This window comes from Apis florea, unplaced genomic scaffold (genome assembly GCF_048593485.1).
Source record: "Apis florea isolate Af1SG1 unplaced genomic scaffold, ASM4859348v1 contig_3158_pilon, whole genome shotgun sequence".
Classification (NCBI taxonomy): Eukaryota; Metazoa; Arthropoda; class Insecta; order Hymenoptera; family Apidae; genus Apis; species Apis florea.
The window spans coordinates 3813657-3839673 of NW_028256713.1; the positions used below are offsets into that span (position 1 = coordinate 3813657).

General features: G+C 42.6%; 1 protein-coding gene across 7 annotated transcripts in view; it reads left to right on the forward strand.

Moving 5' to 3' along the window:
• The window catches only part of LOC100863710 (protein gustavus), a 201751-nt gene that overhangs the window by 111788 nt on the left and 63946 nt on the right, over positions 1-26017 (forward strand). For 2 of the 7 annotated variants that reach the window (XM_086909448.1, XM_086909446.1), the window contains exon 3: positions 24247-24357. The exons of the other annotated variants lie outside the window; for them this stretch is intronic. The gene's annotated coding sequence lies outside the window, so the exon portion shown is untranslated. The remainder of the gene's footprint in view (positions 1-24246; positions 24358-26017) is intronic. 7 annotated transcript variants of the gene reach the window in all.

The following is a 26017-nucleotide window of genomic DNA, read 5'->3' on the forward strand; positions in this document are numbered from 1 at the left end:
CCGCCGCGTAAGAGCAAACAGCCGCTCGTTAGCCAATCCCATTGGAGGACGATGCGCGCCCACGTATCGATCCTCCGCGTCTCGATTCTGAACGCTCGACTTTGAACGCATCGTTGACCGCGGCTAGTCACGGCTCCGGTATCGGAATAAAGAACCGATAACCACCGCGACAACCCGTTGTTCCTCCCACCTCGATATTTGATCCTCCGGCTTTTGTTACGGACTTTGATTGCTTTTCTATTTCCCCTCTTTTTTTTTGGAGCGTGGAGTACTTTCTTTTTTATCAAATAAAAGTTTAAGGAGATACGTTTTTTTTTTTTTTTTTCGAATTCGAATAGGATTGATGGATGATATTGACTTTAAAATTTCGTAAAATGGACGAATGGAAATGAACAGAGGATAGAAAACATCGTGTTCGATATGTAATTGTTCGTCGCATTGTTGCAAACGGGGTAGGGGATGTAAATTCAAATTCCGCGTATAAAATTCTATTTCCATGGATCGTTTCGTAAATCTTGGCTTGATCCCCGGAACGTTTTTAATACCCTTTAGCCAACGATCCCGAAAGAGGATTAGGAAAGTCGCATTGAGATCGAACGTGAAAGAGAGAGAGAGAGAGATCCGTGGCATAGGAGGAATGGCTTGTGGTGGGCGGTTTCGCCGAAATAGCTTTCAACAGATGCAGGACACGTGTTCTCCACTTAGCGCATTTAGCGTATCGCGTGTATTCGAAAAGGCAGGGGGGCCCTCCTCCTCTCCCCCTCCCTCCGCCGGTAGCCGCGAAACGGGCCTACAAAACGGCCGACGAGGGGGGCAGGAAGGGAGAGGCAAAGGACGACGGTATAAAACGAAGGAAACGAATGCGTATAAAAATCCGGTGAAAAGCAAACGCATCAATTTTGATCGCGAGCGAAAAGCAAAACGAGGAGGAAGCCGAATCTCTCGCGATCCTCGTGTTTCTTTTTCCCTCCCTTTTTTTTTTTTTTTCCTCTCAACGGAAGGGGAGCCATGCGCGCACGTTTCGTCGTCGACGCGCCCGAAATATTTAAAACGCGAAACGGGCCGTGAAGGAGAGTAGCGGCAGCGAGAACGGAAGAAGAAGGGAAAAGAAAAGAAGAAAAAAAAAAATAAAAAGAAAAAAGAAAGAAAGAAAGAGGTATGCGCTCTTTCAACGAGCACCCCTTTTCAGAGGGTGAGCCCTATTCGAACGCGTAGTACTACGTCTAATTGCGAGCCGGCATACTTTCTCTCGATGCTTCTCGCTCGTTATCCTTTCCTGCGCGAGTGGTGGTGGCGGCGTCCCGCCGAATGATTGTTGTTGCGCAGAAAGGGGAGCAGCCACCCCGCTGCCGCGGTTTCGTCAAAGCTTTTTCGGGGGATGCTCGACGGGCCGAGTATCGGCACGATAACCACCGCGTTTGTATTGATCCTCGCGGGGGTGTGTGCAGGCCACCGAAAGAATCGAGAGCGAGCGAGAGAGAAGGGGAAGCGCGTTTCGAGACGAGAATGACGAACGCGTGCAGAGGGTTAAAAAGAGAGAGAGAGGAGGAGGAGAAAGCGTTTGAACGAGGAAAGGGTGAATTTGGACGTGGAGCATCACTCTGATGATTGAACCGGATTTGAATCTGGATTTTACCAATATAAGTTAGCGCGTTGTTCACGAATGTACGAATTTTGAAATACGCGAAATTTTTACGAAACTTTCTTTATTAAGAGATTAGATTCCAAAAGAAAATGCTTCTGTAGCGTTCTAATTTTACCTAATTGATCGGTGGATGGATAAGAATTCTAGTTTAACTTAATGGTAAAGAATCATCTTATACCTGGAAGAAATGGGATCGAACAATTCTGTTGAAAAAATTTTGCAACGTACGAGGAACGCCATCCGGTATCTATCGGTACGCATGGAGGATATAGTTAATCACGCTCAAATAAACGTATACAGCGCGGGAGGACAACGAGTGGCAATACTCTCGTGTATTTCAATTTCAGGCAGGAAGTCTCGGTCGCCGCCATATGGCGGTGCAACGCGTCCGGCCATTTTTTTTCCTTTTTTTTTTTTTCTTTTTTCGTTAGCGCGTTACGCCTATGCAAACGAACCATGTACGTGTGCACGTGTGTGCCTCGAAGTCCAGGATTGTCGATCGCGTCGAAAACGTCGTCCCTTGGCAACGACGATCGACGAGCGCGAGGGGGGCATCCGCAGAAAGTGGCGGGCTGAAAGCTGGCCCCCCTTCGCCGTCCCCTCACCCCTTTTCGAGCGAACGCTGCCAACCAACACCCTCTGTCTCGCGCGCGCCCCATCGTAATCCGCCATTGATTTCCTTTGCCTCGAATCCGCCGACAGTCTGTCCAAACCCGCTCAAATTCGACCGGCCGACCCCCCCTGTCTCGCTCTTTCTCTCTCGCTCTGCTCTAATTAATCCCATTGATCGTAATTATTCGTGTGTTCCGTGGCGCGTTCGTGTTGCGCTCGATCTCGATAGATCGGGCGCGCGCGCTTTTCTTTTCGATTGTTTTTGATTGATTTCGAATTCGACATGCGATTTCGAAATACAAGATTCGGATGTGACGATGCTTGTTAGATGTGATTGTCCGTTCTTTATTATATTCGTGGAATTAGGAATTCTTGTTAGTCGTAGAATTATTATTTTTGTTTCCCGGCTACTGCTACCTTTTGCACGTTAATATTATTTTCCCGATCGTCAAACTTTCTTGATTCAAAGCGTTCATTTCGTTCGATCGATCTTCAACTATACGTTTATCTTACAACGATCGAAATGTACGCAAAATGGAGAGAGAACGGTTCCATTATTTAACGATCGATTCCTAGAGGAATGAATCCTGGCCTGTGTTTTTTTTCTTTTTTTTTTTTTTTTTCTGTTTGTAGGAAGCTGGAAATCGTTAACGGCCGGCCGGTTTTCACTTTCGCGGAACAAATTGATCCTATTCCGCCGTACGCGATAACTTGGTCCCCGGTTATCGACTGCGTTCCGACAAATTGCTGCGGCTGTAACGAATTAATAACATCGCCGGCGGACAATCGTCGTGTCGGCCAGATGGTCGGTCCTCCTCTCCAGCCATCGCCCCGCGCGGCTCACCTGGACGCGAGGCTTTTTTTCGAAACGGCTCGCGAAAACTGTTCGGATGGGAAAATCGCGGGACGTTTTTTTTTTTTTTTTTTTTTTCTTTTTTTTCTTTTCCACGACATGATACCGTCCCGACCTTGGTTGGTTGGGTTATGTCGCGCAGTTTATTAACGATACGTTCGAATGTATTTAAAATGGAAAAAAATAAAACTGATCCGTTTTTGCCGATTGATCTCCCTACCTCTGCGCGAAGGGAGGCAGTCTGCGCGGGGCACACACGAAAATCCATTTACCGATGCTACTCGTCGAATCACACGGGGAGATATGTTTCTTGTGTTTCTTTCCAGGGGAAAAAATTGCGGCTCGCTCGATCGAAAGGTGTGCATTAAAAACGTGTTCCATCTGACTTTTTGTGTCTGACTTTTTGTGGTTCTACTATTCAATCGTGATATATACCCGTGCATGATAAAAGAGAGATGCGTTTATCGCGCGTGGTATCGTGTACTCGAAAATTGCACATTTTCGTGATTACTTTGATAGTAGAGAGAGAGAAAGAGAGAGAGGGAGAGAGAAAAAGAGAAAGAGATTATCATCGTTTACATTTTTCATTTATCTATTTTACGTACGTACGTATTTTTATTTATTATATTAGATTTGCAAATTATTTGCAAATTTGTTTGTATTTTGGATTCGATTATTTGGATTTCAGGTTCTTCTTTTTTTTTTTTTTTTGACAGTTTTTGATTGTTTGCCTGCATTTTTAGTTTGTTTGTGGACATGCATATGCATATCGGTAGATTAATTAAAAGTCAGTATCGTGGAAATTATTGAAATTAAAAGTGTAAAAAATCGTATTCGAAAAATGTTTCTGAAAAACTGTCTAAACTGTCCTATGAATTTGATCCGATTCGAGCCAATGTTTTTCGAAACATTTCTATCCAATTCCCAATATTACCAAGTCTACGAAACTTTGGAGAATTTGACTCGATGAGAGAACTCGATCTCTCCGACCAAAACATAACAACCAGTAGAAGTAAACGAGAAAGATCGAGCCTCTTTTTCTTTCTATTTATCCGTTGAAAATCAACTTGGCAAGGAAAGCGAAAAAAACCGATGGAAAAAAGAAATGTAAATGCACGAGGGAAGAAATATTGGTAGGAAAAGGGGTAGTTTTACAGCTAATCTTCGATGCCACCGAGCGTTTGAGAGAGCATTAATCCGGTTGGCGGCGTATTCAGGTACGTGTTTACAACAAGCAGGTAGCCTGTTCACTTAGCACACCGCGTACAAATAAATGCGTGTGTGCCGCCAGTTCACGTACGCTTGTGCGTTGTCGGAAAAGTACTTTCGGATTAGACCTCGTCCTTTTTTCCCCTCTCTTTTCTCATAGAGGGAGCCTGGAGAGCGGTCGTTACAAGTTTTTTCGAAGCTCGTTTAACCGAACCGATCCTCTCTTTCTCTCTCTCTCTCTCTTCTCTTTCTGTCCATCGGCTGAGAAATTTTTGCGTTCGTCACGTTCGAGCCAACGTTTTGTTTGATTAATTCGCCAGAACAAACGAGCCTCGAGGATCTGTGAATATACAAAAAGGTATTCGCGCGTGTACGAACAGACGGGCATTATTATAGGTTTCCAATTTTTTTTTCTTCCTTTTTTTCTTCTCTTTCCACTTTTTGCAATTTGCGGTCATCAGTACGAGAATCGACGTGTCAATCCCCCGCGATCGTTACATTCGTTAACACCTATCAACGAGAACCGACGCCGAGCAAATAATCGTACGCGATTTTTTTCTTTTCTTTTTTTTCCACGAACGTGTTTCTCTCTTTCGATGATCTTCGAGAATCTTGTCTCGCTCTTCGAGTCGAGCAAATTGATCTCTCTTCTTCGTTCATTTTGAAAAGAGATATTTTACAAGAGGAACAACTTGGATTCCTTTCTATCGAATATTTCATGGTAACTTTTTAACTAACTTTGGGTTTATCTAGGGAGGAGATTATTTGACAATAATCCATATATAATAAACCCATGAAAATGAAAGAAATTTCCAATCTTTTATATATTTATTCAATCGATAAAAGTATCCCAGGTATCCTCTAGCCTTGTCGAAAAATAATATTTACCCGGTTCGGTACGAATTTTTCTCGAATACGATAAGAAAAGAAAGAAAATCGTAAAAAACTTTGTTTTCAAGTCGAAACGGATAAAATACACACGCGCGAAAGATATAGTCATTATCTGCCTAGCAACTTTCCCCAAAGATAATTTTCTCCCTTGAAAAAGACGCGCGCAAGGAATATAATTGGAGGGAAAATTGGCGGTTCCTCATTGGCGAGATAAGACGCCACGTGGCTGTCCACAGAGCATATTCCATTCGTTATCGCAGCCAGGACCCCTCATTAAACCCGTGTAATTAACCGTGTTCCCTTATCGTCCTGTTTCACGTTGAGCGTGTTCTTCATCCTCGCTGTCATTGTTACCTGTCGGCCAATTATCCATGCGAATTACCGATCACCGTTAATTAAAAGTTACACCCGCGTCCTTGTCCAATCCGCGAAGATCTTTTCTCCCGTCGGTGGATAACACCGGTACCTTTCACGGTGATTGACAACGAGAGAAAAAAAAGAAAAGAAACGAAAACCAGATGCCGTGGTAATTGCAATTAACGGGTTTTATACGGAAAAAAGAATCGAAAAATGAACCATACTCGAAATCTACTCCCAAATATTTTATCCTCGCGTCGCTCGAACAGAAAAAAAAGAAAAAATGAACCCCTTTTTTTTTTTGCACGTATATATTTATATTAGGGATCGTCTCGGGATATAAAATTTATACGACCAAAAGGGAGAAAGAGAGAGAGGTAGATCCGTCGTAAATACGAATATTTGGCTGAATTCTGGCTGAAATTTCGCCCTGAGCCCCTGCGATAGTTTATGTGCCAGCCAGAAGCAGTATTGTGCGATTTGTGCTCGATGACACGACATTGTTCTCCGTCCCTTCCATTACCCGACCCTAGAGCCACCGCATCTCGTCCTCCCTTCTTCGTCCCTCTCTCTTCCCTGCTCGTCCCTTTTTTCCTCTCCTCTCTTCTCCCCGATTCTCTTCCCTCGGCTCCCTTTCTCGTGAAAGGCCTGTGAAAGGAATCTCGTCAATTCGTAGATACACAAGGAGAGGGAGAGAAGGAGAGAATCTACCATGGGAGCCGTATAACGTTGTGTCCTCTTGTAACTCAACCGAGCCATTCTGTATAGGAAGACAAAAGTAGAATCGTACCACGAGGAAAATGTGAATTATTTCCCATAAGCAAGTTCCCATATTTTCCGCGAGAAAATTTTCTACCGATTTTCTCGATCTTGATCGGCCAGTCAATCGAAGCACGAGATATAGTTGTATTTGACCAGCCCTTCGCGACCATCTTTCACAAATTTCGCAATCTAGGGATTGAAACAGACGAGTGATCGGTCGGCCAATTAAAAATCGAACATGCGTACAATCGATAGATTTTATTCGGTTTTATTCGATTCTCGAGGCAGAGAATAATAAAGACAAGGGGAGGGAACGATTATATATCCTCGTTGCAATTTTCCAAGAATCCTGTACGTAAATCTACTCGCGTTAATCTCGCGTTTGAAAGAAAAAAGGAAGGAAAAAAAAAAAATTTCTCCGGTGGTTGGCGTTAGTGGAAGCAAAGTTGTTAGAGCAAATATAGCCTGGCGAAAGAATAAAGCGCGGCGAACGTTCGGGGACACGCGAGTTCTCATAGTGAGAATGACGCAGAGGCCTAATCGACCTTATTATTCGTTGAACAATGAACAATTGCGTACGAGCGTAGAAGTAATCGACGGTAGGTTGACGAAACCTCGTCTTGTCACTCGAGGACGCAAACTTCTCCGATTCTCTCTTTTTCGCTACTCTTTTCTCTCTCTCTCTCTCTCTCTTTCTCTTCCCCTTTCCTTTTCGTTCGAACGGAAAACGGTGCCTCGCCATTTCGTTCCGTCCAACGCTTTGTCGTCGTGCGGCAAGAAGAGCCGTGACAATAGGAAATAACTCGAGGAAATATCGTGGCTCGATGAAATCTTGTCTTGAAAAAGGAAGGAAAAGGGAGAAGAGGAGAAAAAGGGGAAAGAAAAAAAGAAGAGAAGAAGAAGAAGAAGAAGAAGAAGCAGCCAGCTTTTACGTTCCAGAGACTCGAATGGAATCGAAGGAAGTCGAAGAAGGAATCTTGAGCCTCGCGAAGAGGAAGAAGAGGCTCGGTGAATAAGCGGCGGAATATTTTCCTAACCCGCTCTCTCGGTATTGCAGCGAACGAGGTATTCAAATATTTAAACACGAAAATATACATGGAAGGCAGCCGCATGAATTATGCATAAGACGTGTCCACCGCCTCCTTCGACCTCTTCCTTTCTCTCTCTCTCTCTCTCTCTCTCTCTCTCCTCTCCCTCCTTCCTCTCACGATCTCTCTTCTCTCCTTCCGGAGAGGAGATTCTCTCTTCACTTTTGTCAGTCTCCTCTCCTACAGGGTTCACTCGGGGTCCTGTGGGGTAGTGGAAGTAGCAGTAGGTAGGTGTATACCTCTACTAGGTGGTAGGAGGAAGGAGGAGAAGGTTGTTTATGCCCGAGGATAGGAATTCGTTCGAGAGTCCGTCAAAGATCCCCGACGCGTCCGATCTCTCGAAGATCGGACGATGATTTTCCGATAGGATTCGATCCACTGCCCCCGGCTACGAGAAAGAGAGAGAGCAAAATCCTTGATCTTGATCCTGAAGTGACGCGGGGAATACACCGAATACACAATAACACTGCTCCATGTTAACGTAAACTCTATTTGTAATTCCGATCTGTTTACGGTCAGTCGTTGGATCTCATCTGAGAACCAGTTTACCGTAGTTATAAGTTAATCCACTCTCCTTCAGTTTAAGAGAAGATCTTCGAGGCGATTAAACGATTCTGGTAGTAATATACGTATATATATATTACAACAACAACACGACATTGTCAATCCTTTCAACTATTGTCACTATTTGATCATCCAAAAACAAATTTAAACCGAGCTTTTAATGTGTTAAAATTAAAGATCAACCAAATCTTATCACAGTTATTGGTGGTACGCGATCTGTGAAACATCGATTCTGCTGGATCTATCCGATCGATCGTCCTATCAATCGTCGTAACCAAGCCCTTTATCGAGGATCTCGTTCGATCGCGTAAGGAATTTTTTCCCCCCCGAACAAGTCGACCACCTGGTCGAGCCGTTTAGGAAAGGCAGCGTCACAATCGAACTAGTTTCTCCCAGGTAGAACGAGTACACTGGCTGAGTTTTCCTCTGTATCTGGGCTCTGTATCAAGGGCACGAGGGCCCGGCTTCGCGAATTAATTACGAGGTCGAGGCACCGGTCGTCACACTCGGCTTGCCACCGAAAGCTCGCACCCGTGGAACGCGATCGTTCACCCACGCGCCTCGAAACCGCGGTTACGCGCGCGAGAAACGCATCACGTTCGTGGACGTGGTGCAACGATCGATCCAGCCTTGGTGGACGTGATGTAACTTTCGCAAGGTTCTGAACAAATTAAATGATTGCGATCCTCTCCCCGCTTTCTCGATCGATTTTTATCTTGTCTCGCGTTCCCTTTTCACCTCTCTTTCGAGGTGTCGTTGCGCGAGAATATCTATAGCTTCGGTTTAGATATCGAAAGGGGAAAGAAGAATTGAAATAAGAAGAGTGGATGACGAATTGTATGCCTCGATTTTTCCGAAATACAGTTTAAGTATTACGTTGGAACGAGCTCAAGAAATGTATGTGGAAGTATCTACCTTGAATTTTATTGTCGCGTGCGAATTTAAATTGGCGATAGGAGATAGATAACTGGCGTGTGTAACTGGCGGAAGTTTCGGTTAATTAGGAAGAGTATATCGTAATTGACAGATTATTATAAATTTTAATCCGAAGGAGATGGGGGAAAGCTCTCGAAAGGCAGTCTGTCGAAAGGCTTCTAAGCCATAGATAGCAGAGTTTATGGAGGTCTTCGACGCGTGTTGATGGCGTAAATCATTCAGCGAAGATTAACGATATATAGGAAAAGGAATCCTCGTATGTATTCGTTCAGCAGAAACGATTCCCTTGATGATTAACATGAAAATTTTTACGCCAGTCGACGATCGCAAAAATACTTTTACAGCGTGTAAGAAATGGTCGCAAATTATTGTGCTCTACTCTACGTTAATCTCGTTTGTTCGATCGAAATAAGAGCCGAATTTCTTCTCTCCAAACGGCGTGTTCGACAAACGTCGCGTCCCACGCATTTTGCCCTCGCGGCGGGATCGAGATTTCGATACCAAGAGGTGTCCCCCTCCCCCTCATTTTTCTTGGCCACGGCCCGACGACTACTCGATGAATAAACCGAACCGATGAAACACCGCGATAAAAGCCCCGCGATCGCCGAGGACAGCAATTTTCCCGCCATTTTTTCCCTCCACCCAACACAACTCGAAATTATCCGGCTTTATTGATGTCTCTATTTGCCGACAATACGGCAGAGATTGGCCTCCGTCTCGTCGCCGGGGTTCACTTCTTTTTTGATTAATACTCGATTAAACACCCACACCCGCGTTTCCTTTTCTCTCTCTCTCTCTCTCTCTCTCTCTCTCTCTCTCTCTCTCTTTATCTTCCATCAGGATTATTTTACTTCTTTATACACGCTCGTGACACGGATCCCCCTCACAGTTTGTTCGTTTTCGTTCCATTCGCGTGAAACGAATACTTATTTATAAATGGATTCTTGTGTGCGGAGCAATTTTCCTTGATAAAATATTTTCATTGTCTCTGTATGCACGAAATCGACTTTTAATTCTGCTGGAAAAAAAAATATCTCCGGGCGCGTGAAACAAGGATCTTGGAAAATGATTTTTCTCGAGATAAAATATCCTCCCCAGGATTCCCCGTGTCGTGAGATTTCCGTGATCGTATACGTGTATACGTATATACATTTGTGTACACGAGTGTTTTCCAATTTACCACGTATAGTCGTCGTCTTCTCCTCGGATTTCCTCGGATTTCCCTCGAAAAAAAAAAATATATTACATCGAGTGTGTGGGATACCGTTTCGTCGATTTCACCGGGTTTACGACCGATTGAATCCACCCACGCGGATCTACGCCTCGATCGCGGCGTTGCTTGATCTCGCGCTCGTGTCCCCGTTACCGATCGCGGGGCGACGAAAGGTGGAGAACGGCGGAGAGAAGGCGTTTGAAGTTCGTTCGTGGTGGTAAAATTTATTTTTGGGGGAAAATTTAAAGGTTTTCTTTTTTTTTTTTTTTTTTTTCAAGATAGCGGGATTAACTTTTTGGACATTGCTTGTTTACATTGAATGTTTTTTTTTTAAAACTCGTTTAACAGGTAACGAGCCGTTGGCTTACTCGAATCTTATTTATGGAATACAATTCGGAATTTTATGCCTCGTATAAAACGGCGGGACATGAAATTCGCCGTATCTTGCGAATAGGAATAAATACATAAATTGTTATTTTTCGCTGAATCGAAAAAAAAAAAAAAAAAGAAAGGTTTTCTTGAGATAACTCTCTTCGAGACAATTTTATACTACGATATTATTCCCAGCTCGGTATTTGTCACAACGTTTGCAGGAGAGAAAGTTCGGTTCCTTCGTAATGGTTTCTCAATTCGAGTCGCCTAAGAAATTTGCAACACGGTTTTGCCTCCATTAGAAAGCGGTCCTAACGGGTTCGACGATCGTTGAAAAAAAAAAAAAAAAAGATCTTCCCCTCCAAGATTCGACCTCCAATTCGATTTGCCGAAATCTCTGTTTAAAAAAGAATCCGTCTAACGCCAAATGCCAAGGTTCTTGGAAAGGATTCCTTTAAGGATTTCACGTGTTGTTGGGCTAATCGATTGCGAAAGCAAGTATTTCCATGACGATTTCGTTGGTATTGGTCGATTTCTTGGACGACGGCTATATTCGGAATAACGAATCGACGAATCGAAGTTTATTAGAACTGGTTGAAAAGATTAGAAAAGATCGTGTTCTGTAAAAAAGAAAAAGAAAAAAAATTAACGTGAAATATCGATCGTGTTATTAACGTGAACGGCGATCGGTTGAAAAATCAGCGGCGATAATTCCTAAGCGATTCCTCGATGATTCGATGATCGTTCATTCGAAGAACGAGGGGAGGGATCGTTTAACTTGACGCTTGATTCGATATCTCGACCGTTAATTGTACGCCAGCTAATTGAATCGGACACGCGGTCGCGAGATAGCGCCGCGATGCGGACGAGGAAAACCTGTTTGCCACTTGCCCGCCTTCCTGCGTGTTGTTCGCGCGCCTACATAATGTGCCACCGATTTTTCTTAACTATCCAACCGACAAAAACACCCGGCCAGATTCATCGTCGATAATCGTTACAACCCTTTTCTCTTTGCCTCTCTCTTCCCTTCTCGCTATTTCCAACGAGTGTCCCTTCATCGAATAGATCGACGAGTATGAGCGAGAGTGAGAATCCATTAAAAGTAATACATATCCTTGTTTCATAATGTTCCTTCAGAGACGAGAGAATTCTAAATGGAGATGGAATGATTGGGTTCACGATCAGGTTTATCTTCATTCTCGCTCGATTGCGTATCGCTCCCTCGACAAGATTTCCTTGTTCAAGATTTATCAAAAAATCGAGCTGTTCAGGAAATTCGATTTTTAATTTCGAAGAGGGAAATTAAACGATGTAACAGAGATTTGCGCGTTACTTTTCTCCCATTCTCTTCTCGTTATTCTAAATAATAAATATTTTTCATTCCTTTATTCGATCCTTCCTTCAACATCTCGCCCCTCTCGTGCTTGCCGTTCTCGTTCACGCTGATTAACCGATAATTAGTCCCGACGTATTTATGGCACCGTACAAGAATGCCAACCGATTCTTTCCAGTTGGGAAGCGAAAGGATCTGGATCCAAGAATTTTTTTTCTTTTCTACAAAATAAATCGGTAAAAACTTCTTCTAGGAGGAAATTCTAATCTTGTCGCTATTTTTTCTTCTTTTTTTTTTTATACTTCGATTTGTTTCTTCTCGTGACAATGGAAGAAAATTTCATTCCCATCGCTACTGATTGCCTTTCCATAGAAACAGAGCCAATAGCAGCGGGATAAGAATTTCAGGAAACGGGAATAGGACGTGGAATTAGTTACTTAGATAAGAAGTACGTACACACGTACGTGTAGAAGAAACTGGCATGGAATACTAAGGTTTTCGAACTTCACAATGGAGAGGAACGAAAAGGAAATTCCTTCCCGCGAACCATTATTCTCCCCCGTGTCTCCTCGTCATTTCCTTTCACACTCGAAACAATCGTCTCACCATTGGCTTCGTTTTCAGCCGGCTTCTTCGATTCGAATCCTTCGAACGAAACTCGAGATAACTTATTAACGATTAATATTAAAAGATGCCTGTTTTCGAAAAATTTGGAAAAACTAGAACAAACGAATGAAACGTGTCTTAATTGGAATAAAATAGATTTCATCAATCAAGGAATCAAACGTCATTTTGCGAAAATTGTTCGACATCAAGAAAGAAAATGGATATTGGAAAAGACAAAAACGAGGAGGTGAACGAAAGCCTCTTTGAAAACGACGCAGAAATTGTGATTTCTTACGATTATCGAGGAGCAGCTGGCCTCTCCTTTTTCGAGATCAAAGAAGACGAAGATAGAGGAAAAGAGAGAAGAAGCCTCTCTCGATTCCCTGAAACAAAGTAGATATTCTTTTCGAGAATTTTCGAAAGGGATGGATATGGGATAGCGGAAGAGAAGCACGCTTAATCTCCAGGAATAAAATGGAAATTAAAATTCCTAGAAGGATCAAGGTTGCTAAGAACAGTTGTACCCGTGCAGAAATTCGAAGCAGGGAGACAGTCCCTCTTGCGAGGAACAATGCCAGGGTCACCTCGGGAGACCCTTGTTTAACCTCACGGTCAAACTGTCCCTTTAACAGCGACCTTCTCGTGCTTTACCGCCCCAACCCTTTAAGGGGAAATTTCCTTAAAGGTGTTACGTAAGACGTGTTACGATCCACCGTCTCGACGGTCAGATGGCCAAGCTTGCCTTCCTATTAATAATGCAATAGGATAAACCAATGATTTGTCCAAGCCTCGCACGTGACTCGAAAGCCAATTCATCGACTACGGTTGATCACACGAAATAAGGAATTTCTCGCTTCTCGAAAATTTTCGAAAGGGAAGATCGCCTCCATAAAGAAGATTACGAACGAAAACAAAATTGCATTCCTTTACGAATTCGATACGACGAGAAAGAGATGTCGCCGCCTCTCTCTCTCTCTCTCTGTGGCGGATTAATTAATCTTTGTCGTCGGTGTATCGAGAAGGCAGGAAAATCGGGACAAGGGTGCTAGACGCGTTATTAAACTCGAAGAGTAGTTACGGAGTGGAATAACAACGTCTATGACACGAGGGTAAGGATGAGAGCACGAGGAATCGGCCCTCTTTCGTCTCCGCTCTCTAATCGGAGGGGGGAAGCGTAATCAAGTGGTTCGTTACGAAACGAAAAGTAACCGGGCGAAGGGGGAGACGCGCCATTGGCGGTGGTCCAAAGCTAGACTTGCTAGAAAATTGTTTCCGGTGCCCACGCGGCTCCGCAATTTCTACGGTGTTGTCCCAGTTTGGTTCTCGACGATGTGTAGCGGCGGAGTTCTATGGTTATTATTACTGATCGAATCTTGGGCCATTTATTTGCGCGAGATTGGCTGGATTGGCAAAAAAAAAAAAAAAAATTGAAGACGATTGTGTCACGATTTCGAATCGGTCGGTGAATTGTTATTATTATTCGACGCGATTTGAACGAATAATTACGTGTGCGCGAGTTATTATTCTTTAGAAAGAGAGAAAAAGAAAAATTGGCGGTATCGAATTTTAACATTTTTCTGCATTTCAAAAAACTTACCTCTTATCTTTCTCGTAACGAAGTTAGCTTCTCCGATAAATGCCATAAATTACTGCCATGACTCATCCATTCGAGCAATTCGATTTATCCACACATCTGTTTCGTTCGAAAAAAGAATCTCGGATACGATAAACAGTTATAATTCCCTCTCGTTCCTTTCCTCCCCTTGCGAGCCATCCCCCTGTATACATATCTCTTACTTCACTTTTATATAAAAATATAGTTTCATCGTTTACGACCAATTATATATTACTTGCACTAACCGACCAATAATTTCAAAACGCGTAACATGTAAGAAGGATTTTACGAACTTCTCTCTTCGAATAAGCCGGAGGAAGAGAAAGAGAAAGAAAGGAAAAGGAGAAATTTCGACGATGATCGTTGGGTCGAAGAGAGAATTCTACCTGCGTCCACGTAGACGCGTATTTCTCGATTCTTTGTCGAGAAATAGATGCAACCACGTCGAAACAAAAGTTGCCTTTCGCCATTCGAAGGGGGTAACGCGGTTACGAGGCAGGGCCCCGGGGCCTTTTCTACCGGCGTCTAAACCGGTTCCACCGGTTCTACCCAAAAACCGCCACGTTTTCAAATCGACACGCGGGGTTAACTCGGTTGAGAACAGGGTTGAGACCCTGGTGTCCATGGGAAACTGCTGTTAACTGCTGTTACGTCCCTCCTCTTGCGAATCGGAAGGCTTAGGCGGGACGCGTGCGTACGTTGTGCAGATTCCTCTTCTTTTTCAACTGCTACTCAACGATTCGAGAGAAAAGATCGATTTTTTTTTATTAAAATTCCAATTATTTTGTGTTATATATCGGGGACTTGCACGTATGTTGCACGAATTGAACAATTTAGGAAGACAAGGTTTCACAAGGATAATTCTTAATTCTTATCTTATCTTCTTATCTTAACGGGTCTATTTTTTTAATTCATTCTTCACAATCGAATTAACCCACATTCCTTATGAGAAGAACGATACAAGATTGTGCGTACAATACTATTTTCCATATGCAATATTTTTAAATTTTAAATTAGTTTGCGTATTCTCTTGTTTTGTCCAAGCGTGTCGATAACTTGGTCGTTGCATCGAGTTAACAGCGAGCGACCGTTACTCGAGCAAGTTAACCGTATCTTAATCTTGGTGGTTTGCGAAATACATGCATCGAGCCGCGTATATCTCTCGTTCGTTAAATGAAGATGAATTATTTTTGTTCCAATACGTATTGTATCATCCACGACCGAGCGTGAAATCACCACGTATTCTCGAATCTAATATCTTTTCAATATGGTCGAATCGATCTTTACGATAATCTCGACTATTATACCCTCGACGATTAAGGGAAAAACGCGGCTATTATATATTTCCGTCGAAGACACAATGGCCGTCGCCGATTCATCGCGCCGATGGCCACGAGTGAAAGCTGGTCAGCGTGTAACTGACCTCGGTCAATCGTGGCCAACGAGTTATCGTCAATTAGCAGTGCACGAATGTACACTTTTGCAAAGATACCTTGTTCGAAACCTAATTCCATAATGTCGTTTACATTGGACACTTTTTGATTTGATTTCAATCGGCGCGATTTCGATCGAGTGGAAAAAGCAAACAATCGAAATATGCAAACGCGGTTTAAAAGAGATACGTTATATTGAACGTTGTCAAATGAGTCGATCTTTCTTGGGTAATTATTTGACGAAATAATACCGACCGTGTGGAATAATTAGTTTTTTCGTCTGTCATATATTGCGCGAATGTATCGCCATATTCGTCATTGGATAAGAATCTTACCGATTTTGCATTCACCAAATTTTGAAATTATTCCTTTCATCGGTTTAAGATTTCGACATTGGTTATTGCAATTATCCAAAAACCTAGCATTTCCTTTTTTTAAAATTTTGATAAATAAAGAATTGGCTCATTACTATTTTAAATTCGTAAAACGTCTCTTACATAATAAGATTATTTAAATACCATTTTCGAGTCTCTCTCTCTCATAAAAATTTTGAATACGAAATGAGCTTATTATTCTTCGAGTCAATCGACCTTCGCTTAATCCACCTAATATTCAATCATACTTTCACGAAGAAGAAGAAGAATCGACCGAAAGAGAGAGAAGAAGATCGTTCGATCCAGACCATCCAATCGTATCCTTTGCCGATTTTCCAACGAGTTGTGGCTCGATGATTTATAACGGTCCTTGATCGCGAGACAATCGCGATTGGCGTGCCACAATCGTCACAACCTTTGTGCCGCCCGTGAGATCGGCTTGGTGGAAAGAAAGAAAACGAGATCGAGAGATCGGCGGGACACGATCACCACCTGTGCCTTATTGATTCCTAGCGCCTTTCAAACGGGTTGTGACATTGGTCGATTGGCCTTTCCTAAATACCAAGCCGCCAACCATGTCACGTCGCATACTCGATCGATACCAGTCGCAAACCTGTGTCTGCCTTCTTGTGTACAAGTTTTCTGTGCGAACGATCGTTTCGTGGGCGATCGACCGTACGATCGTTTCGATGTATGCCGCAACGATCGCCACGAGAAATCTCGATTTTTATTCCACCAGGCCGTTTTCCCGAATCGAACAAACGATCCATCGTGGATATAAATCCCGATTATGCACATTGTAGGAGGCAAGTGGCCAAGTGAAATCATTGCACTCGTAAATGAATAAATAAAGATACATTGTGGGCTGTGATATAAGCTGAAATTGCAAAAAGGATAAAATGGTGACTGGACGATGGAATAACGAAATTGACTTTTCAAACTCCCCTATATATATACGTTAAACGTCTAAACAGATATATGTGTGATCGTGATGCCTGCGTACAGTCTAATCGATTAAATTGGTGACCCAAAAATTTCGTATTATTCTTGTCACAATCAGTACCTACTCTACAAATTCTCTAGATTGGGACTATTGCAACTCTCTAAGGCAATAATTAAATTTTCAATACCTTATTTATTGCATTAAAATATTCGATCTTTACACAGATTTTAACTTTCGTTTCTCGATCACTGATCGCTAAAAAAAGAATCACTTCGAATGAGAGGATCATCCTATCGACGCGCCTCTTCCCTTCCACCATTATAATTCGTCGCAAGCGCAATTTCATCGAGAATTTTCGAACCCGACCTCGATCGAGAACCGTTTCGGCGAGTATTCGTACGATATGGGTCGCGAGTAAGAGGTTGGCGATCGCCTTAATTTGTCATTAACGGCTTGGTTGGAATGAAAAGGAAGAGGAAAAAAAGGGGGGAAAGGCGACAGAGGGAAAGAGAGTCTGGGGCGCACGTTCGATTCGTTGCGAGCCGATCGCGTCCTTGCACCGTGGCTCATTCATTGGCTGGCTTACTTGCGACTCGCGCGCGACACCGCGATCCGTCACTCCGTAATGAGTCAATGCTATAAATATTCTCACGCTTTTCCGACCACTTTTCTCTCCTCTCTCACCTGACAGTTGTCTAGCCGAGGTCGTGTCTACCGTTGTCCACGCAATTCTTCGTTCCTTCCAACACGCCCCTTCGCATTGCGTAACGAGACCCGGAAGGAATCGGACCAATGTTCTCTTAATTGCTCGCGTTTCGAGGGAAATACGGGATCGAAGGCGATGATCGATCCACGGTTTCGATTTAAATCAATTTTGGAAGAATTTGTTAAGGATCTTGTTACCAAGTATGTTTTGTGACATATCGATTAACATTCGCAAAGTATCGTTTCGTCGAATTTTTATTCATTTTTTTTTTTTTTTTTTTTTTTTGAATTTGAAAGGATATCACGAAATCTGAAACTTGTTAATTTTGTTGTGTTACTAATTTTTTTACGAATTTTTATTTCGTTATATCGTTTCGTGATTTCAAACCGTATATTCGAGAAGACGAAGTGTTATTAAAAGGATTTAGTAAGTAAATGTCGAAACTGTATGGATTATGTTTGAACATGTTTGACAAAACGGTTAATCCCCACTTTATGGAGTATTTAGCTATTAATACAAAGGATATGGGAAACGTATAAAGCCGTTGAGAGCCGCTGGAGCTAAAGCTAATGAGGTCTTTGTAGCCTTGAGTTTGTTTGGTTAACCCTGTTCTTGATCACGGAGGGATTTAGAAATAACGATAGAAAGGTTGAGCGTTGAGGATACGTGACTGAAGGAACAACTTTGGCCGAATCAAATCAGCGACTAAATTTGGAGCACAATTGGATTTCTGTTTCAACATTGAACACGTGAGAGAGCGAGTGCGTGCTCGGAGGTCAAGTATTCCGGAATTCTCGTAAAATTTGGCAATGTACCGAATGCAAAATTTGGCACGAGCTCTGCTTACAAAATGCCTCGTTATTTATCGCCCTCGTCATTCAAGCCCCCTCCTAATTCATCCTTACGGATGAATCGATTCCGTTTTCAGTTGTTTCAGGTGTCAGGAAGGAGCGCTAACGTTAACAAAAAAACGGATTTGGAACGATATTAACCTCAGATTCGACTCTTCAAAATTTCTCACCGAGCAACGGCGAGCGCCTGTTATTTTCCATCAACAAGGTTGAATCGAAAATTCTCCCGATGAAATTTCCCAACAACGAGAGTAATTATTCAATCTTAACACTCGTATATAATTCCCAAATCCAACAACCACCAACCACCAACGATCTCGCACTCGTGTGAACGTCGTAAAACGGCCTGGATTATAAATAATTTCGTTACGCGCCACAGCCTATCCACACCAATCGCGCGCCAATTTCGCTCCAAGTTAGTGGAATAACAGTGAAAATAACGAGCCAAGGCGCACAACTTTTATCGCGAATAATTTCAATATCGAGCGTCACGGATCCGGTCTCGGGGAAAAACCCTCGCGCGTAGATTCCAGAAAAAATCGTCTACCGTCTCTACCCGCCCCTCTCGCCCGGCCAACCGAAATTCGACCGCTCTCCTCCTCCTCCTCCTCCTCGACGGGTAGAACGCGCGTCGAAGGCCGCGTCGCCGATCTCTCGCCTTCTCTCGCCGTCTCCAGCCGGGAGAGGAACACTGGGGAGGGGAAGGGAGGGGGAGAGGGGGTATTACACGCGCTGGCTGTCGCGAGCGTTTTCGCGCCGCGCTTTTTACGGAGGTGGACTTGACGATTTTGCAAGAGAGCGCTCTCTGGGAGAGAGACTTACTTGGCGTCGCCGGATAATATAGGCAACACGCTCGCACGCAGCCGTTGGGCAACTTCTAATCGTGTTAACGACACAAGGACGCACGTCTCTCTCGCTCTCTCGCTTCGAGGCGAGGTTTGTGTAAACGGCTGTGAAAACGCACGCGGAGCGGATAACAGGAGAGGAGGTGTGTGTGTGTGTGTGTAAGTACGTACGTAGCCGCAAATGCAAATTGCACGCAGACGGGCGCCCCTACTAATTCGTGCATTTGGCTTAAATATAGCCCGGGGAGGGAACGTCTCGACGTTTAATTCGATTAAAGGTGAAACGGTTCGGGCCTCTAAGAAGCGTTGCAGAACTTCTCGAGTGGAAGTATATATATATATATATATATCCAGACGTTCTGATGAAACCCGTGGATTGATGCACTCGGGATATTTTAGGATGGGTGATATAATGGAGGGGAAATTAGAGAAGGAACGTATTTTTTTTCCTTTTTGGTTCGAGTATATATACTTAAAATAAAACGTGATGGAGACTTTATCTTCGAAATTCGTTCAATATAAGAGCATTCCTTTTGCAACTCCTTCCCATTTCTTTATATATTTTTTTTAAGTATACCTGTGCATTCCACGGATTAAATGACGCAACAAGAGACAAAGAAATGGACAAACGCTTATCCGAATCGTCCTCCCCAACGACGATCATCATTTATTTTATTTAGCAATTGGTTCCTCTCCCTTCTCAACCTCGAAACAAACGTCAATTTCAAAAGAATAGATAAAACAAGAAGTAGCAATCGATATATCTCGTAATCGTTCGGCCTTCGATGATCCCATCATCGATTGCGAAGAATTTTCCACGCTTAGAAAAATCCGCGCTTGACTCACGCAACTACTCCCCTCCCGTTTCCATTTCACGCTGGAGAAGGAGGGAGGGAGGGCTCTCTGCGTGAAACGAGGCAAGGCTAGGTAACGTCCTTAGATGCGGATTCATCGATTCCCCACCCCTTTCGTTCGATCGCGCGCACCTTTCGTTTCTCACCGCGCGTGGAAATTTCACGCCGGCCAATGCGTGAAACCTGCTCCTGTAATCGCGGCCGTCACGGCCCATTAAAGAATGGAAAACCGGCGCTTCGATCCCCGGGCTTTGGGAGCCTTGGACAAGAGTGGAGGGGTATAATAATCCAATCTCGTCGAAGAACCGCGGCGGTGTCCTCGCGGTGAAAATTTTGCTTAGCGGGAATCGGGGCGAACCTCGAATGCTTTCTGCGCATTGCTCGCGCGTTCGGGATTCTGGTTTGTTTGGTGGTTTGGACTGGACTGCATTTCCCCTCGGTTTTTGCCGTATCTTGTTACAGCGTTTGTCGTTGAATTTTTTCAATTTTTTTTTTTTTCTTCTTTTATGCGAGAAGAGTGGAATGATTATATTCGTTTGCAGCAACGAAAGTGATCACAGAAGTATTGTAGAATAGTGTAACGATTAAAATAATGAGAATAAAGTTTTACAAGACTTTAACGAGAAAATAAAAATCTCGGATAAAATCGAAGAGATAGGATAGCAAATAAGAAACAAAGGACACTATATTGAACAATATTTCGAACAAGATAGTATAGAAATGGAACCAGTATGAGCCAGCCTAATCAAAATTGATACAATCTTATCAAAGAGTACCAAAAAAAGAAAAAGGATAGTTTTTTTCAATTTCGAATATTCATCACACTCAATAAATTAAAAAAACACATTAAACACCGATCGATCAGAGAAGAAACTTTCGACATGGAGGAATCCTTGAAAATCGAAAATCAGCCTAAAAGATGGACATTCGCATCCACTCTCCTTTAATCGAGACGAGACGTCATGGCCGGTGTATCGTCTCTTTAATTTTAGAAACTCGTTACGTTGCTCCCGCGTGTTTACAGTCGTTCCCTTCACTCGTCGTGAAGAGAGGCGGAGGAGAAGGGGGAGGAGGACTCGTTAGCAGGAGGACTTCTCGCGAGAGGAGGAGAGGCTAAGAAGAGCGAATCGATTCGGCGATTATCCTCTCGTCGTCGTCGCGAGGCTATCGAACTCGAGGCCTTAACCTTTGCTTCAGATCGTCCGGAATAACTTTGAGGTGTTTGTTTCTAGAACACGCGCGTCTAGACGCCAACTGGTTCGACCTACGTGTATTTATGCAGCCAGATCTCTGTCGCGTTGCACCGACCTTCGAGATGCACCTTCTCTCTCCACCTCTCTCTCTCTCTCTGATTCTCCACTTCTCGAATTTACTATCTCTTTCGCGAATATCGCGGCTGTTTGTGTGTTCGTATTCCTTGCACGTGGATCGACGAAATTCGATGGCCTATGATCGAAATATCCGTGCTACGAGATATATCCAGGAACGGAACGAAAACGAAGGGAAAAAGTTTTTGGTCACCTTTTTTCTTCGACCGTTCGTTTGAATTTCGCTACTTGTCGAGCAACTTCTCAAAAGTAGAATTGGAATCTCTGAGTTGTGGAGATCTCGTATCGAAGTTTGAAAATGGGCAAAATAATAAGAGGAGAGGAAAGGAAAATTCATAAAATTCAAATCTGCTGCTGTCCACGAAAATTTTAACAATGGGACAAAGAGATGATATTTAATGGGAATAATTGTAAAGAATAGCCAGGTAACAAAAGTTTCGCTTGCTGCAGGTAATTTTTAAAAGAATGTAACTGTTCTTTTTTTCTTCTTTCTCTAAATTAGAGTTGCAGAGATAAAATAATAAAAACTCATCGTATAGACAATATAGACTTTTAGAGAAGTTTACATTTTAATTTACAGTTATTGATTCAGTTTCATTGTTGACTCATTTGTGAAGGAACTTCAGAGACAAGCTTTACCTCTTTTTCCATAGAAAATCTTGGTTTCTAAATGGTAAAGAATTTTAAGAATTTTCAGCATATACATATATATATATATATATAGAGAGAGAGAGAGAGAGAAAGAGAAAGAGATCTAACAGTCTAACAGACATCTAACAGTCAATTGTAAAGACAACAACGATAAAACTTTCATTTCTACGGGCAATTTTCAATTTACAAAGTTGCTGCCAAGTTAACCTTCTCCGAATTCAGGTTACAGAGGTATAATCGCAAACAATACGACTTCTGGGAAGTTTTGATTTACAGTTGCAGCCCTCGTTGGCCCACGTTCGACTTGGGTCAATTTTAGAGTCATCCTGTCCCTTTCTCTCTCTCTCTCTCTCTCTCTCTCTCTCTCTCTCTTAAGAAGCTTTTCCCGGAGATAGCGGAACTTTCACACATGGTGGGAAAGGACGGATTGTAAATTTTGCCAGATAATGTCGAGGAACGTTATATCCCAGAAAAGAAATGTACACAACTCCTCCTCCCTCGGCTTGTTGACTTTCCCTCCACACCCTAACGAGAAGGAATATCGGAGCAAGATTCGAAGAGGATGGACGTTTCTGTCGAGGAACAGGTCAGAAAGGCGTGCATTATCGCAGAATTACAATTGCGAAATAAAAGAATGGAAGAGAGGTAGCGTAACTCCCCTATTGTGCGTCCTCCTTTCTTGAATGTCAGTTTCAAAAAAAGCCTGTTTTTCCACGAGCCTCGATAGTTATTCATCGCCCGTTCAAATGCTGAAGTTTCACAAAAGGGTTGAGGAATTAAAAAAGGAAAAAAAAAAAAAAAAAATTAAAACACGTATACAAGTAAAAAGGCGAGGCGATCGTCCGTGTTTGCTCGAGATTCTTGTTATACCGGGTGTTCCATCCTTTATACTTCTGCTTTCGGCATTGTGTTGAAAGTTGCTGAAAAGGATTTCTACTGTGTTGCATTGTTGCCATCCTGTCGTCTCGATGCTTGTTTCGACGAGAAGATGGTTGAAAACTTAACAGGTTCCAACTATTTATTTTTTCCTATGTAAATTTTATATTATAATGATAAAATTGGAATGTTTTCGATATCGTTGAAACGTGCTATCGCATATTGATACACGGGAAAAAAAAAACAAGTTCCAATATTGTTTTGATGGTGTAATTACAAAAGCAAATAATTCGACGAGTAATAATTTTGGAACTTGTATATTTATGAAAAATTTCGCGCATTTAAATTATGAATGAAGATTTTCAGAGATTAAAGATAGGACGTGATAAAAGAGGAATGACGCGGAATGTGAAATATTTGATTGGCGGTAGGTATTAAACAAGCACCCAGTATATCGTGTCACCTGTGTGCCTCGAAGCACGAATCCGTTCACAGGAGAACGTCTTTTTTCCTTTGTGTCTGTCGTGCTCCCGTGCCCGCTGCATTTGGAACACCTTTCATATCCCACCTTATTGTCGCGCTCGCATGTAAATATGCGAGCACGATCCTCCTCCGGGTAAATGACTCACGGCTCTCTCGTACGGCTTCCTTCCTCTCGGTAAACACCGGCGATCGCGTGCGATTTCTATGTTGCGATAGTTAAAACCATGTTAAGCGTTTGAAAATGTCGTCGAATCTTTTTGAGATCCGATTGAAAAGGGAAATTAAAATTGGCGATAAATTTTGATGAAAAATTCGACACGAAAAAATTCTGTTTTATTCGCTTCTATTTCCAAATTTTTAGGGGAATTAATTTTGTAGACTTTGTAGGAATAACGGTTTGTTTGTAAAGTTCCTCTTTCTCTTATTTTTATCGTTTACGATTTGCAAATTGTTACTCGGTGAGTAATCGACGAGGATCGAAGGAAAAAGAACGGTTTTTCCGTCTATCTGTCGTGTTGGCCAAAGTTCTTAACTAACTTTCACTTTTAACATTTTAAAATAACGGTAACAATGGTAATAACAAATGATTTATAGTTGGAAGAAACGACACTTTCTAGAAGAATATCATTATATAAATTCCACCAATTCTCTCTACAATTTTTAAAAATTTTCCGTGCAATAATAAAAGTACCGTTCACGTTGATGATTCGAATCGGTATTAATCCCAATTATATATAACTTCCAGGGAACAAAGTTTCGACCGTTGGGAACTATTACTAAATTCAAATATTTGAAAGAGCTCGTAAAACGATAATATCATTCACAATGAATCGTTGTTTGTTTCAGGTAAGCAAAGGATTACCATCTTGAGGAATAGATCGATCTATTCAGTGTCGAGGTACCGTTAATCCTTGGACAGTGGTTGAAAATTTTACGAACCGAATCACGCTACCTGAGGTAAGATTCGCCTCGAACGAGTCGGAGAGCCCGGGAACGACTCACAATTATGACACGACGACGCACAATTTAACGCTTTGTGGCCGACTTGCACGACAGCAGAGGCCAGCCAGCCGGGTTCGACGGGTTCCGTTAATATTTATGGAACCCTGTCCACGATCTTTATTCATTGATATTTATGCTTGGTGGAGCCCGCCCCGTGCACGTCGGGTAATTCGACACAGCCGCCATTTCGTTCTTGACCTCGACTAATTCGTTATGCCGGCAACGTTTTTCGAGAACTCTTGGAAACTTGGAAAACGGCTTAAATTATAACCGATGAGATTAAAAGAAACGAGCTCGGAAAAATTCTCATTCCGGACTGATAATTCTTCCTATATTTTTCGCCCCTTCTTACTTCCTCGATAAATACTCGATGGAACGTAGGAAATACGTAGAATCTCGTTTCTTACCTAACTTCCCATCCATTCAGCTATTGGATGAATATCGTTCGGCAACAAATTCGATCGATCGTTTAATGAAAAATTCATCAAGCGAATAAATTAAGCTTTCGAGTATAACAAATTTAAGAAAATTTTGCCAAGATTTGGTTCACGCGTGTAACGTAACATTGCCAATCTATCGAGACATCGGAAGTGAACAATTTATAGAGAAATACTCGTTGGCAACGAGTATGAGAGTACGAGAGCCGCCGTGTTTACGGAAAAATGTTTTCCCGGTAATCCATAAATCCGTGAGGAGTAGAGGAGAGACAGGTGCGCGAGAGAAAACCACCTGTGTACATTTCTCTCCTCCTCCTGCTCCTCCTCCTCCCTTGGTGGTCCACTTTTTTCCATCGACGACGTTTCGACGAGCGTGAACGAGAGCTTCAAAGGCGAGGAGCCACCTCGAGACACTTGACACGGGCTCGAGTCTACTATCCACCGAGCATTATAGGACGAAATAGTGTCGGTAAAAAGAGGAGATGCATATAGGTTCCTCGTCTTTGCCCCTATTTTTCCCCCGACCAGTGTGTTTTCCCAGTCCCGCGGGGAAACCGCGTCGAGCTCGATCGATAAATCTGCCGCAGCACGTAGTAGCAGTAGTAGTAGTAGTAGTAGTAATAGTAGTAGTAATAGTAGTAGTCTTTTAAAGGGGAAACTTCGGGATTGACCTGAAAGTTTTTCCTATTTTATTCGCGGCTGGTGGATGATTATCAATATCTTTAAAAATGTTGAACTTCGAAGTTTAACACGTTCCTCTCCATGTATGGGTCTTCTCGTTCAGGAAAAATAAGATTTTAACTTAACCTTTGCACTTGCATTTATATTTAACAAGGTTACCAAACAAGAATGGTATCCGCTTCGTTTACGTTCTGGCTTTGACATTTGGACTCCGTGAGAAACTCAATTGAATCACCAATGGCCGACAAACGTGTTAATCTTTTAACTTTTGGACATTTATCGTTGCAGTTTTTACCACTCTCGAGAAAGATCGCCGCGTTTATTCGAGTTGCTTTGACGATAAAAAGAAAATGCTGTGCCACATTTGCAGAGAAAGATACTCGATAACTCCGTCGTATCGTGCGATCATCTTGTGCTATAGTAATAACGAAAGGATAAGAAAAATGGTGCTCGAATAGAAAAGGAAGGATGTCGCAAAAACTATCGTGTTTACAGAT